Consider the following 15,837-nt stretch of genomic DNA (forward strand, 5'->3'; position numbering starts at 1 on the left):
CTGGAGCAGACCCCAGCCACAGACCCCAGGCGGAGGAGACAGCACTGCACCCAGGAATCTCCTGACAGATATGCAGGTCCTGCAGGACGAGGCAGGAGGTCAGGACAGAGCCCGCTCTCTTGGGAGGCTGGGAAGATGAAGTGGCCCCAGACTGGAAGGAAGTCTCAGGGGAAGAACTAAGGCAAGAGGGAGCGTGATCATGACCTGGTAGAAGAGCTTGGAAGGGCGCCAAGTCAGAGCGGCTCCAAGTCTACAGTGGTTCTGTGAGGGCTGAGTTCCCCCAACAGAGATCCTTAAACTTTGCGTGAGGTCTGGACCGGGGACAGACAGCCAGGTAGGGAACTCGATACTAACTGATCTTCATAATGGTGCCCTGGAGTCATCAAGAAAGAGAAATTTCACTACTCAGCACTAAAAAGAACAGAATGTTGCCATTTGCAGCAACGTGGATGAACCTGGAGGGCTTTATGCTAAGTGAAATAAGTCAGACAGAGAAAGACAAATACTGCATCATCTCAATTATATGCGGGATCTAAAAAATATAACAAACTAGTGAATAGAACAAAAAAAGAAGCAGACTCAGACTCAGAGAACAAACTAGTGGCTGTCAGTGGGGAGAAGGAAGCAGGGAGGGGCAAGATAGGGATAAAGAAATAAGAGGTACAAACTGTTAGGTATAAAATAATTTACAAGGACATATTGTGCAACATGGCGAATATGGCCAATATTTTATAATACCTCTAAATGGAATATAACCTTTAAAAATTGTGAACCACAATACTGTACACCTATAACTTATGGTATTGTACAGCAAACATAGTTCAATAAAAAAAATAAAAATATACTGAAAAAAAAGAAACTCCATTAAACTTAGAAAGGCACAAAAAATACATTGGTATGGAAAGATATGAACTCTATATATTACACTTTTTTTAAAGTGAATAAAAAGGATTACCTACACCCCAAAAGCGATGCAAATGACAACATACTGTACTCATTATTGGGGATTTGCAGGGGGAGGTACTTAGGACTTCCAGCTGGTGATCTGATGTGATTTCATACTTCTAGGAACCCCAAACAGCTGACCTTTTCCTTTAGCTATGAAGTGAGAATCTAAACCAGTAGATAACAGAAACTTTCTACACTGTTATCTCCTGTAATATTTTAGCTTGTTCTTATAAGGAAAATGTTAAATTTCCTTTGATCAGGAGATCGAAGAGCCCTAATTAGATGAATCCAATGGTGTAAACTCTTCAGCATTAAAAGCTATGTTTTTGACCTCTTTCGTCTTTACCAGTAGGGTATCCAAATCAGCACTGAGTCCATAGAAGACACTCAGGGATGTTTATCCTTTGACCAAATCTCAGAAGGGTTACATGAAGCCACAGCAATGATCCAACAGCAGGGAAAGCTACACATGTTTTAAGCAGTCAGAACTTTCTAGACCTATAAGAATCGAGATAACTTCTCTGAGCTTCAGTTTCTTCGTTTGTCAGTTGCTCACCTTTCAGCCTCCCTATTGCATGAGATCACATGGAGATGCAGCTTCAGTTTTGGCTGTCCTCTCTCATCCATTTCTGCAAGAACAGGATATTTTAATTTTGTCATCCTCGCCAAAAATGCTAAATTTGAAAATGACAAATGAGCACCTACCCCCCCCCGATAGGAGTCTTAAAATAGGTGGTAAATAACAAATCATTCAAACATAAGGAACTCAAAAGATTTTTAATCCAAAGGCTGATTCAATCATCCAAAGCACTGCCCAGTTAGGGGTCAGAGAGTGGGGGATAAATCCAAACTAGCCCCAGTGGTGCTCATTTGTTCCACTGAACGTCTGGAGAAAGGAATTTTATTGGCTGTGGCTCATAAAATAATAGATACTCCATCCTTAGAAATACTTGCAATTGGTTCAGATCAAATGCTCCAGGGTTCGGACCCTGCTGGGCTGTTTCCTTTTTGCAATAGCAGTGACAGATCGCCATGTTAAAAACCTTGTAAAGTTTTTAAAGTTTTAACAGAATACACTGCGCAACTCAAAAGTGTGCTGCTCATATCGGGTTATGGTATCTGAAGTCTATAGAAATGGAGGGCAACAAAGGAGTTGAACACTGAAGAGTCAGTTGTCATCTGCAGTTGTTTTGCGAATTTTTAAGTAAAAAAACTTCCACATGTATTGGATATAAACTAAAATAACCAATGTCCAAATAATTACAAATATTTTTCAAACCTGGGGTTTGTAAACAGCCTTTCTTGTTTCTGCCTCAGGGCCTTTGTATGTGCTGCCCATCCCCCGCCCAGCTGTTTGTCTGGCTATTTACATACTGGCTTTCTCTCATCTCTAAACTCTCTCCTTGAATCCCATCTTCTCAGAGACAGATCTTCTAACCATGCTGTCTAAAGTATCTTTTCCCTCTGCCCCACCTCTATCGTATTTTCCTGTTTTTATTTCTTTCCAGCACTTCCTACTGCCTAAAATTATCTCGTCCATTACTTACCCATTTACTTCTGTCTCCTCCAACTAGACTGCAAGCACTTTATCCCTCATGTCAGTCTTGCTCTCTCTCTAATGTACTGTTGTACCCATCATACTTAGAATAGTGCCAGGCATGTGACAGGCAGTCAGTAAATACATGCTGAATGAATGATTCCACTTCCTTTCCCCTTTGTTCTAGCATCTATATTTCTGCCCTATGGACCATGTCTAGGCAAGATCCTTCCTACATCTTAGCTATATCCCTGGAAACATAGAAAGGGGGCAAACTATACTGGCTCAGGTTGATACAGGACACAACTAGAAGCTTTGCATACTATAAATAAATCCTTTTGCGTAGAAGGGTGAATTGTGATCAGAGAGCAGTACCTAAGGCCAGAATTTTAGATGTTGTTATTTGCATCTATGTAATTTACAACCTGCCAACTTCCAAAAGTGATCTGAGTGGGCTTACGATCGAAAACAGAGTATTCGTAAGCAGAGTCCATAAAACAAACACCCAAAGCCATGCAGAGTAAAAGGAAAATCAGACACCAAATACCTTGGCTAATATTATTTCTATAATTGCTCATTAAACTTAACCCTGGACTTCCTTAGGGTGAAAGCAGAAAAGGAAACAATAGGTTCTGTAAATCTCAAATCCTTGCAGTAGGAAGAGTATCAGTGTGTTACAATCGACTCTGTTTCCTGTGTTCATTCAACAGACACACAGTGTTGGCTCACAAGGCACCGTGCTCAGTGCCAGGAGCATGGGGAGTAAAGAGTGAAACAGGTCTCTGCTTTGAGAGGCTCGTGGTCCTGGGGGGAAGGGAGGGGCTCAGACTTGGTGCGAAGGCGAATGCTTTTCTCACTCCTCATGGACGCTGGAGGAAACGGCGGCTTGGGGAGACCAGGAGTGGTGGACACTGCGATGCCTCCAGATCTCCCTTCAATGGAGGGGATGTCGAGGGCATGTCGCCCCAGCTGCCTGGAAGTGCACTGGTCACACAGCCTCCCACTGCCAGCAGCCCCTCCACAATGGCCTCCACTGCAGAGAAACCTTCTCATCTAAAGCCTTGCCCAAGGCCATGCCTCCTTCCAGAATGGCCCATATCCAATGGCCTACCCTTGTGGGAGTTTAAAGGCCCAACTATGGCCACTCTTATGGGCCATTCTAGCTCCAAAGCTTCCTCATGGGCTTAGCAGAGATGTCAAGGCCACATCGCAGCTGGGCTTCCCTGCTCACTCTTTAATTTTTTTTAATGTAATAAAGGCACTGGGGATTGAACCCAGGACCTTGTGCATGCTAAACCAGCACTCTAGCACTGAGCTCTACCCTCTCCCTCTCTGCTCTTTCTTGCTTCCACTGCTGCCCTCCCTCAGGGGTCAATCTCAAGGCAGTCCTTCTTCAGCAGCTAAACTCTCAGAGCCGGCTTCCTGGGGGTCCCACCTGTAACTCAGTCACAGTGATGGAGCCTCGTTTGGAACCCAGGCAACATGACTCCAGAGCTCAGCCATTTTAGTCTAGCTCTGTGAGCCCTGATGCAGGGTGCAGATGAGGCTCGAATTGTACATTTGGGCCAAGCTGTGAATGCCCTTTTGTTCCATCCCAAAGAGGTGAGAAGTTATTCCAAGTCCAAGGGAGAACCGGCAAGGATCTGAAGTGGGAGGCTGATTTCAGCAAATGGTTTAGGATGGTCACTCCGGCATCAGCGCAGGGCCTGGACTGAGAGGGGAGAGGTCACTTTATCTCCATAACGGCCATGGTTGAGTCTCACCTCCTTCATCATCCCTATTTTAACTTCCTGAACGTAATGCGAAAGAGAGCAAGACTAAGTTGGACCAGTGGTGGTGGGACACCATTAGGAGCACTCATACTTGTCCTGCGAGTAGCCCTTAGATAGATGGTTGACTTCCGCGTTAACTTCAGAACAAAAAGGCCTTTGAATACACTGCCCACGGGCCAGTTAGAAGGTGATGCTAGTACTCAGTGCTATGCTCTCTCTGCTTCTCGACTCTTTTATTGGGCTCACAACATAGAAACAGTCTAAGCTTGAGTCCCAGCTGTTCAGACACGCTGTGTACCAGCTGGGAGCACTGGCTGCCCAGGGCCAGTCGTAATGAGAGGCCCTGGGGCTGGTCGAGCCCACATGGAGCGCCCCCTGCTGGGAGAGCCATTGCACCCAACCAACTAACTCATCCCAGGAACCGAGGAGGGAGCAGCTTAGGAGTCATTGCAGACTCCCAGTCAGTAAAAGCCATCTCCTTACTTCTGCTGTTTGAGTGTCCTGTTGGTACCCTTCTTTGATTATCAAAATGATTTCTAAACAAAGAAAAGTTGGCTGTGGAACGGCTCTCTTAATGGTGAATTGAATTCCTGAACTTAGTCTTGTAAGAAAAATGAAAATCAGAAAAGAGGGGGAAAGACCTTATTTGGCTGCCAACTTCATCTTCTAACTGTTCTGTTAAATTAGTGGCTAGGATATGAACCTTGTTTTATATTTGAAATCATTTCTACTTGAGATAACCTATTTTCCAATCAATGTATTCCATGATTGCAAGTTGAATACTAGGGGACAAAGTTCATGAGAGGGAAATGCATTTTAAAATGTTTATAAAATTATAGGATCACTTCCAAAATTTTTATAAATAGAATGCCGTTTTCACCATGCATGCCTTGCCTTTACTGTAATTGTGAGGTAACGTAACTGATCTATAGGTACAAATTAATTTAGCTGCCAGTATTTCTAAGGTTAAAAAAAAAAAGCTATGGTTGCAGAAACTAATGAAAATAGAGAATGAAATGTAAATTGGTAAACTGGCTTCTTAATACAAAGAAAATTTTTTTCTTAACTGAAATATCTTAGATACATGAAAATAGGTGTTTCATGGCTTTATTAAGATTGAGGATTTAAAAACAAAATGAAAGCACTTGTGGCCAGTTTTTTCCCTGTCTGTTTAGCAATTATCTACTAAGATACATACAATAGAAAATAAGAGTATTGTTCTCAAGCTAGGCTTACGCAAGTCAGCCACAGATCAAGTTCAAAACCTATAGCCTTTGAAATAGACACACATGGACGGACACCCATGGCCTCTTCCAAGTCCGCAAGTACCAGTGCAGAGAACCGCCTCCCAGCTTTCTGCTCTTGAGGGTTGCTAACACATGCGCTTGCTTTGTGGCTCCACTCCATTCTGAACTCTTCTCTTTCTGGCTTGCAAAAGGTGCCAGGTCAGGCGGCAGTAATGAGGACACCATCAGACACCACTGTGCTCACTTAATGGTGATGGTTCACCTAACAGAGACTCAAAAATATTACCATCCTGCTCACTTAATCGTCACGCAGCTGTGTCTGTGAATGCTCAAAGTTCGTGCGGTCTCCAGGGTTCTTTTTAAATCAATAAATTTTATCTTGGCCAATTTGCATGGACATTAACAAAAGCACCAGGGGGAATTTTGTTCAGGCCCAGATGGTGGTTGGTGGAGCATCTACATCTTTTGGAATATAAAGTCCTTCTGTTACCGAACGGCAGGTCTGGCTGCTCACCACTTAGAAGCCAATACAAAGAGAGGCAAGTGTTGGTACAAAGGAAAAGTTTGCTTAATTTCAGAGGCCAGTATCTGAGGGGGGAGTGGGAGGTGGTTCTGTCCAAAGGCCAACTTCCCCCACCCCCCGACAGTCAGTGGACGAGAGCTTTTAAAGGGGAGTTTCAGGGTCAGCGCTAACTTGAAGTTAGTCATGCAGTGCTCTGATCAGCGTCATCTTGATGGTTTTAAGTACAGTTCATCTTCAATTCGAGGGTCGGTTTGTTTCTCTGAAGCCAGTTCTTGGAATTGAGGCAGCTTAGGTCATGGCTACAGTCTGGTCATCACGTAATTAGCGTCTTCCACTTGGTGGAGATTTCAGGATCTATAAGGCAGCTCAGAGAGCGTGGCTCAGAATATTACCTATCGCCCTTAGGAGGAACTAGAGGTCCTTGACTTTGCTTAACTACTAAACTATTATTACTATTATTTTGTTTTTCTTGACTATTTCCCTTTGTTTCTGTATTTTCTTATTTCTCTGATTAAACCTGTTCTTTAACTAAAGCTTTTCTACGGACAAGAGGCAGGCAGAGGACATGGAGGGTGGGGGACTGTCTTGGGAAGGCCCCGTAGGGTCCTGCCCTGTTTCACTTCTTTTAAAACTAGTTGATGAAAAGCGACAGCGTAGAGCTCAGTGGTAGAGTGCATACTTAGCACAGGCAAGGTCCTGGGTTCAATCCCCACTACCGCCATTAAAAATAAATAAACAAATAAACCTATTACCCACCCCCAAAAAGTAGTTGATGAGAATAGCCGAAGTGGAGTATAAGTGTATTCCATTAGCTTGTTGGTTAAATCTGTGAATAACAAAGTAATACATCTTCCGACTTTTCTCAGAGTGCGTGACATAGAATGCAAGTTCTAGGGGTGTTAGTGGGATCACAGACGAAGGGGACACTATGATCAAGTCTTACGGGGAAATACGGAGTTAATCAGGCTGAATGGGTTCTCAAATGAAGATCACCAAGGGGTAGATGCTTCACGCAGTTTCCCAAACATTGGATTCCAGAGCAAATCCAGGACCAGGGTTCCACTAAACACATTTTTGGAATTACTCTAATTTTCAAGTGTTCTACCAAAATATCATTGCTTACTAGCATGTAGGGCTACAAGCTAAAAATATGTTGTTCTAAAGATATTACGAACTTCCAATGTATTTTGATCAATTCTTAGAAATTACATTTTCCCTTGTTACTTGATGGCTTTTTTTCTTAAAAAGCCATGTGACTATCTTGGTCAATTTTGTCCAAAGTTACTGAAACCAAAGTTTTGGAAAAGTAAACTTGTTTATTTAATAGGTTTTTTTTTTTCATTTTCTATTTATACATTTATTTTATTTAAGTGATGTTTTCTATAAAATGATTATATAATCACCCCTAAAGCTATATATTTTCTTTTCTTCCTTTTTTTTTTTTTACACTTGGTCATTTTGCTTTATTTTTGCCCTCATGTACTGCAGTGGAGAAACACCAGGAATTTTAAAATGTGCCCTTATTTTTTTTTAAATGATATACCAGACAAGAAGTATAAACAGTTATAGAATACACTTTTATTTAACATACTTATTTTGTAACTTAACAGGAAGAGAGCTCGAAAAATTACAGCACTGTTTCCAGTTTTCTCCCACCATTTTAGCATCATTGTGGGGTTTTACTGTTTGAAGGCACTGTACAGACTGTCCAGTTTGGGGTTCTCAGGCATTTGTGTATGTCAGCATCACCGGATGAGCTATTGAAACCCAGATTACTGCTCCCACCCCACAACCCCTGATGCAGCAGGTCCCACTGAAGGCTGAGTGATCTGCATTTTTAACAGTTCCCAGGTGTAGCCGAGGTGGCTAGTCCCAGAGAGAGAACCAACATGTGGTAGAAAGCCCTTTCTTCCAGCCCATCCAGAAACCCTGAACGTTCCTGGAGCTGGCCTGCCACCCGAAGCCCGCAGGGCTATCAGGGAAGGGAGGAAATCGTGATTTCTCCAGGCCTTGGAGCAGCGCAAGGGATGATGGATTGGAGGGTCTCAGTGTTTATCAGGGGCATTCATCAGGGGAGGCTGACTCTGGAACACGCGTCCCTAAAACTACAAGGGCTTAACGCCCATCGGGGACCGCATTTTGAGAACCACTGATCTAGTTCAACCTTCTCATTTTACATACAAGGAAGTGGAGCGGGGTAGGGCGAAACACCACGCCTAACCAGCTGCTGACTCAGGAAGAGAACCCCCGGTGCCCTGACCCCCAGCAATTTCTCATCCCCTCCTCCATCACTTGTTACCTATAAATGCACAGCCAGCCTCTTCTCAGTAGTTACCAGTATTGGCAAGAAGATTTTAAACATACCTTTCTCTGTGCTGATTGGTGTAGAACTGCTTTCTTCAGTCAGCGATGTCTTGCCCTTTTCTCCCTAAGCGCAGAAAATTCCGACACAGCTTTGCTTTTGCTCTTGGTGAGATTAAGCTTTATGTTTTTAACCTATGTTCAGTTTTATTAATGGAAACTTCCCAAACGCTCTCTACAACTTTTTATATTTTCTTGGCTCAGGGCTCCTACAGGTAGTGGTTCAACTGTTAGCTTAATGTTTTTAGAACAACCTATAACCGATATATTTTGTGAGCACAGAAGGATTTTATTTACCTCTGAGCATTCTGGTCGTGTTTTTGTTTTTTTTTTTTCCCCTCCGTTTTGTGTGCTTATCTTTTCTCTTTCTGCAGCGTCGTATTTTCTCTAATAATTCAGACCACTTGTGTTTCCTAATGGCAAAGTTGTTTTCTGGGCACTGAGGCTCCAGCACATCTGATGTGGGTGTGGTAACTACACTCTGCACCCCTGGGCTCTTGACAAGAAAGGAACCACCGCAGGCGACTAAGAGCATCACTTAGCAATGGGTGTGACATGACCAGAGATGCGTCTTCTTTTCCCTGTAGGCTACATGGTAAAATTGATTTTATTGTAAATTCAAGTTCAGGTATAACTGAAAAATGGTGCTCTACACTGGGATTTGACACAACATTGTAAAATGATTATAACTCAATAAAGAAATATTTAATAAATAAATAAATAAAGACAAATGGAATAACAGCAAAAAAAAAAAAAAGAAAGAAAGAAAGAAAGTAGAAGTTGTCTGAAAGGTTCAGTTACACATCAGCAACAAATCAGTTGATTTCTGCTGCTCCTTGGGAAAAAAAAAAAAATCATGCATGACCCAAATGCAGTATTGTTTTGTGGGAATAATAGCATATCTTTTGACTAAGTTTCTTCTACAACATCTGTTCCGTGAATAAATTTTATGAAGCAAGAAGGCCATTATGCATAATAATAAAATTCTGTAATAGCTTAGACAAGGCACTGCCCATGGGTGGATAAAACCAAGATAGCACATGTAACATTTGTTACAACATATTTTAATAACCAATGTGGTGATCAGGATGGAAGAAAGAGGAAGCAAATATTTGTTTTTATAAGTGATAGGTTGAACTAGTTTGGACTTATAAAAAATTTCTTGAGTTTCAGTGCTAAAATTAGTATCTCCAGAAAATATATTCAGGAGTAAAACAGCCCTAAAGTAAATAAAAGACTTCCATCTTCCCTGGGCTGACTCTTGGCGACCTGAAATCTTATCAATAAACTAATACAACCTTTATAATTAATTTATAAAATTACAGCTTAATCATAAATTAATACAACCCTTATAATTAGTTTATAAAATTATAATTTATAAAATCCCAGCTTAATCTTCACAAGGGCACCCAGCCATGGATATGATGGTTGGATACCTGGGTACAATGTATTACTTATAGTCCATCTCTGTCATTTTTTGTAACAAAGAACATTTTGTATTTTAAAGGACGATGGGTCTGTTTTTATTATGCAAAATTCAGTTTTTTGGGGGTCAGTCAGCAGTTTAGATTTCCCTTGATATAAAATAAATGAAAGTATTTTATGATTTAATGACTATCAATTAGTGTTGCTTCCCAAGCTGCAGAGCTGCTAAGGCTGTCTCCATTATATTGCAAAAGATATGCATATTTAGGTGCTTTCATAGCGACAGCTCAGAGGGGCATCTCTCAGGAGGTGCTCTATTCTGGATGAACACGTGCGTGCCAATCACACGTGTGCTTGCTGATTTCTACTTTCCCACCTTCTTTCTCTGCCTCCAGCACTCAACTCAGAATTTTCCTAGCCCCCTCTCCTGCTCTGGCCGTTCAGAAAACACCAGGCATTCTGATGTTCCCGTAATTTTGTACTTACTCGTTCTTCAGTTCTTTTTTTGTTTGTTTTTTTATTGAGTTATAGTCAGTTTACAATGTTGTGTCAATTTCCAGTGTAGAGCACAATTTTTCAGTCATACATGAACATACATATATTCATTGTCACATTCTTTTTCACCATGAGCTACCATAAGATTTTGTATATATTTCCCTGTGCTATACAGCATTAACTTGTTTATCTATTCTATATATATACCTGTCAGTACCTACAAATTTCGAACTCCCAGTCTATCCCTTCCCACCCTCCTCCCCTCCGGTAACCACAAGTCAGTTTTAAGGGCATCTCTTCTCCTGTCTGCTCAGTTGATCTGCTGCTTATTCAGGATTGAGCGCCTATCAATTACTTCCTGAAACTTCCCTCACATCCTCTCTTCCCCTAGTGAGCTAGCCTGCTCCCCAGTGTTCCCACAGTTCACCCATCACCCTGCTACCCCTCTTGTGCCCGCTGGCTCTTTTTATTTTCGTATTTGTATTTTTGTATTTTTTTACAAGGATGATTCGGTATTTGTATATATCAAGACACAATCACTACGATAAGCCTAATTAACATTTGTCACCATACATAGTTAGAAAATTTTCCTCTTTTGATGAGAACTGTTAAGATCTACTCTTTTAGCAACAATACGGTATTATTAACTATAGTCCCCATGCGGTACATGACATCTCCATTACATTTATTTTATTCCTGGAAGTTTATGCCTTTTGACCCTCTTCGTCCATCTGGCCCATCTCTCACCCCCCACCGCTGGCCACCACCAGTCTGTTCTCTGTATCTATGAGCCTGGGTTGCTGCTGTTCACATATAAGTGAGATCACACAGTATTGGTCTTTCTCTGTCTGACTTACTTCACTTAGCATAATGCCCTGGAGGTCCATCCACGTTGTGCAAATGGCAAGATTTCATTCCTTTTTATGGCTGAATAATATTCCATTTTATATATATATAAAACACATTTTCTTTAATCATTCATTCGTCCATCGAAGGACATTTAGGCTGCTTGAGGGCCCCTCATCTGGGCTCCAGGAACCCTGTTCCCGCAGCACCAGCTACGTGGGGTAGAAATCAGCAATCCATCAATTACACTGGGAGCACATCAAGGCAGGAGACTCTTTCCTGGGATGTAGACACATCTTTGATCAAGACCTGCTTGACTCCCATCCTCACACTTGTATCCCAGCATCCACATTACTTATCATAAATGTGCTTATATGTACATATAGAAACACATTTGTATGTATATATATGTACCTAAAACTGTGTTCAAAGGCACATTCCAAATGGATGGATAGATGCATTCATATACATATACAAATCCAACAAATTCCCAGAGGAAATGCAGAATGCACTGTTAAAATGTCTGTCATCCATGAAGGAGAAACAGGAATGAGCTGGGCATTGAGTTTGCACACACCTCCCCCACCCCAATCACCACCAAAAAAAGGCAAGACTCTGGATACAGAGTCCACCTCTGTATCCCTGGGGCCTTGCTCCGAGCCTGCACCATGGTTACAGGGGAAATATCTGAGGAACAGAATTGTCCTGAGGCTCCACGGGGCAGACCGTGCCTCGTCTTCCTTTGAGCACCCCGTCCTTTCTTGTCTCTCTTCTGCCCTCAGTAGCACCTGTGTTCCCTGCAGGGATACAAGTGTTGGGGAGTAACTTAAGTAAATTAGATGTGGGTGGGGCCAGAATGTGCTGTGTGCTCCCATCGCTAGAAACTAGAATAACACCAACTAATGTACCATGGAAGCAATTTATTCTTTTTATTTATTTATTCTTCAAGGAAGTGCTGGGGATTGAACCCAGGACCTCATGCATGCTAACCATGCGCTTTACCACTTGAGCTCTACCCTTCCCATTGGAAGCAATTTATTCTTAAAAAAAAAAAAAATAGCCTTTTTTCTTTCATCACAGGAGTGCTCCCAACCACTTGTTTAAACTGGTTGATAGAATAAAAAATACAGAAAGAGTAATTTTGAAATATCAACAAATTCACCTAACTAATGTGCCATGACACTAGGCAATTGGTAAGAGGAACGCGATTGTATGTAAGTAAGAAAATAGCATGAAACTCAATAAAAAGATAGATTTTCAGGTTATTAAATGGAGGACTAGACAGAAAAGGAAATGAGATGTGTAAGCTTGTGGTAATACAGTGACAGTCTCCATATAACTTGTGTAAAATCTGATTGAGGGTTGGTGGGTTTCCATAATGCTGACCTCAAAATCTCTACCTCAAAATCAGATGTATTGGGCTAAGTTAAAAGCTGGTTTTCCCCTTCAACTCTGGGCTTGACAATTTTATCAGTACATTTAAAAATAAAAAAGAAATGCATCCTTTGGAAGGCCACCTAATAGCGTGCCACCCAATCCCAGTGTGCTAGTCAGGCTCGTGTATCTCCTTCCCCTCCCTCGAGGGGTCCCTGTGTCCTCGGTGCACATCTCATCAAGAGTCCCGCAGGATCCACCTCTCTCCACTGCTCTTCTAGAACCCTCTCCAGGACATCCACATGTGCTCATGGAGTCCCCTCTGTCCACCTGCAATGACGTGCGGGGCTTCTTAAGCCATCTGAGTACAACCTCATTTATTTTGTTTTTCATTTTTGTTTTTGTGTTGGGGGGAGGTAATTAGGTTTATTTATTTATTCATTCTTGGAGGAGGTGCTGGGGATTGAACCCAGGACCTCATGCATGCTAACCATGTGCTCTACCACTTGAGCTATACCCTCCCCACTGTACCCTCACTTTGACTCTGCATCCACAGGAGCCACAAACCATCTAAACGCCCAAATGGCCAACACCTCCTGAAGTCCCACCACCACAGTGAGGCTGCACGCAGGGAGAGCATGCCCCCTCCTTCACCGATGTCACACTCTGTCACCTGGCCTCCAAGGGGCACACAGATCCAACCTTATCTGGGGAAAGCAGCCCCTTCTGCTCCCACCCATGCCGCTGCTCGTAGGGGCTTTGCTCTAGTCCACAAGGCTGGGCTGGATACGTAGACTCCATAACCCAACTCCATCTCCTCCACCACAGCCCGAGGGTGAAAAGTAAATCCCTCACCCACTACCACCTGATCCTTCAGCTCCCAAAAAATAAAACCTAGAGCTTCAGCCCTCCCTCCAGCCCTGTCCCCACTCGGTTCCAGGCATGCGATTTCCAGGGATGCTTTTGGTCCAGATGTTCAGGGAAGAGCTGGGCCTTTATCCTTAGATGCTGCCATCACTGAGTTTCACATCCTGGGATATTCCCAGGATTCCTTTCGGGGGTCTCCCTGGGAGGCTGAGAGGAAGGCTCCAAGAGCTGGTGCTAACTCCCACGAGGGATGGACACTCTGGGATCATTCACAAACCCTTGGGATCAGCTCACCCATGTTCAAGGCTCTGGCCAGTCAGTCCAACGTGCTGTGAGAGAATATAAAATGCCATGCTTTTAAAGAGATGAGTTTAGACGAAGTTGCCTCCAAAATTTTTACTCTTTTCTGTAAACTGAAAGGTCAATCTCCCACCAAGTTCCCAGTCAGGCCTTGATATCTTCAACCCACTCCTTCATATGTTCATTCCATCAGCGTTAACAGAGGACTTACTGGGTGCCTGGTGCTATTCGAGGAGCTGGAGCTGCAGCAGTGAACCCAAATCTACATCCTAGAGAGAAGGGTGAACAGAATAAACAGATGAGAAATGTAATATTAGTTTCTACAAGTGCTGTGAAATACATGAGAAGACTAGATGGAGAGGGAAAGAAAATTTTTTTTAAACTATGTATTATAGAAAATTGTGAATAAAAGTAGAAAAAAAAGTGTAATGAACTGTATATATCCCCCACCCAGCTTCAACAGTGATCAACACGTGCAAGATCCTCTTCTGTGTCCCCACCAGCTCTCTGCACCCCACCAACGATTATTTCAAGATGAATCTCCAACCTTGTATCATTTTCTTATACATGCTTTGGCATGAATCTCTGAAAGAAAGGAAGAGCTCTTTAAGTAAAGTAGTCAAGGGAGGTGTCTCTAAGGAGGCGACCTGAGAGAAAAGAGATGCGAATGGGAAAGAGAGTTGCAGACATAGAAACAGCAAGCGCGAACCCCCTGGGGTAGTTGAGGATCTGCGAAAAGCGCAGTGTGACTCCCCTGGAGGGAGTGAGGGGCAGAGGGGACTCGAGCCTAAGACAACAGTATGGCCCTAAGTTCCTGGAAGGAATAAAATTATTATAGCAAAATTCACATAGTGCTTACCATAGGCCAGGAACTCTTCCAGTATTTTGCATGTATCAACTCATGTATTTTTCACACCACCCCTCTGACGTTGTTACCTCTATTATTATTCCCATTTTGCTAAAACTGAAGAAACTGAGATACGGAAAGTGTTTTAGTCTACTTAGGCTGCTGTCACAAAATAGCACAGACTGAAATTTCTTTCTCACAGTTCCGGAGGCTGGGAAGTCCAAGATCAGCACAGCCCTCGCATGGTCGAGATCAGTTGAGAGCCCTCCTCCTGGTTCACGGGGCCCTGTCAGTGTGTCTTCACGTGGTGGAAGGGGCCAGGGATCGCTGCAGGGGCTGTTTCATAAGGGCACTGATCCGATTCATGAGGGCTCCACCCCAGTGACTTAAGAACCTCCCAGAGGTCCCACCTCTTAATACCATCACCTTTGGGGGTTAAGATTTCAACATTTATGATTTTTACAAAGAATGAAATAATGCCATTTGCAACAACATGGATGGACCTAGAGATTATCGTACTAAATGAAGTAAGTCAGACAAAGACAAATACCCTAGGATATCACTTATAAGTGGAATCTAAATTTAAAATGATGCAAATGAACATATTTACAAAACAGAAACAGACTCACAGACATAGAAAACAAACTTACGATAACCCAAGGGGAAAGGGGGAGGGAGGGATAAATTAGGAGTTTGAGATTCACAGATTCTAAGTACTATATAAAAAATAAACACCAAGGTCCTACTGTACAGCACAGGGAACTATGTCAGCTTGTAATAACCTATAGTGGAAAAGAATATGAATCACTGTGCTGTACACCAAGATCTAACACAACATTGTAGGCCGACTATACTTCAATTTAAAAAAGAAAGATTTCAACATACGAATCGGAGGATTTATGAACTGGAGGCCATAGCACGCAGGTACAGCGGGTTACTGGCAGCCTCAGAATGGGAACCCAGGCAATCTCGCTCCAGAATGCAAGCTCTTAATCCTTATACTGTGCTGCTTCCCCTTCCTTTTCAGATAGAAGGGCTCATTCCAGTCACATTTCTGTGCGACCCAGAGCAAGCACGGGGTAGACAGACTCAGAGCTGCCCTCCCAGGTCTCTTTGAACCCACCACCTCCTCTCTCATGACCCCGCCCCAGCCTGCCACCCAGCTCCCTGGCCAGTTCATCTTTTCCCACTTCCTGCCTCTTCCCGCCAGATCTCTTTCCGGGGAAGCCCCACGAAGGTGGGGAACATGTCACTCTGTCATTCGCACCGTCTCCCTCACACAGTGCCCAAAACAC

The 15,837-nt window shown here is 42.9% G+C and overlaps 1 protein-coding gene and 1 long non-coding RNA gene across 8 annotated transcripts in view; one reads left to right on the forward strand and one right to left on the reverse strand.

Annotated features, from left to right (window-relative positions):
- Window positions 1-15,837, forward strand: part of POU6F2 (POU class 6 homeobox 2) — a 424,404-nt gene that overhangs the window by 353,511 nt on the left and 55,056 nt on the right. The window lies entirely within an intron of this gene.
- The window catches only part of LOC116281343 (uncharacterized), a 133,588-nt gene continuing 131,527 nt past the window's right edge, over window positions 13,777-15,837 (reverse strand). For all 4 annotated transcript variants that reach the window (XR_012074745.1, XR_012074743.1, XR_012074746.1 and 1 more), the window contains one exon: window positions 13,777-13,964. This is a non-coding gene — a long non-coding RNA (uncharacterized lncRNA). The remainder of the gene's footprint in view (window positions 13,965-15,837) is intronic.

The sequence above is a fragment of the Vicugna pacos genome, chromosome 7 (genome assembly GCF_048564905.1).
Source record: "Vicugna pacos chromosome 7, VicPac4, whole genome shotgun sequence".
Taxonomy (NCBI): Eukaryota; Metazoa; Chordata; class Mammalia; order Artiodactyla; family Camelidae; genus Vicugna; species Vicugna pacos.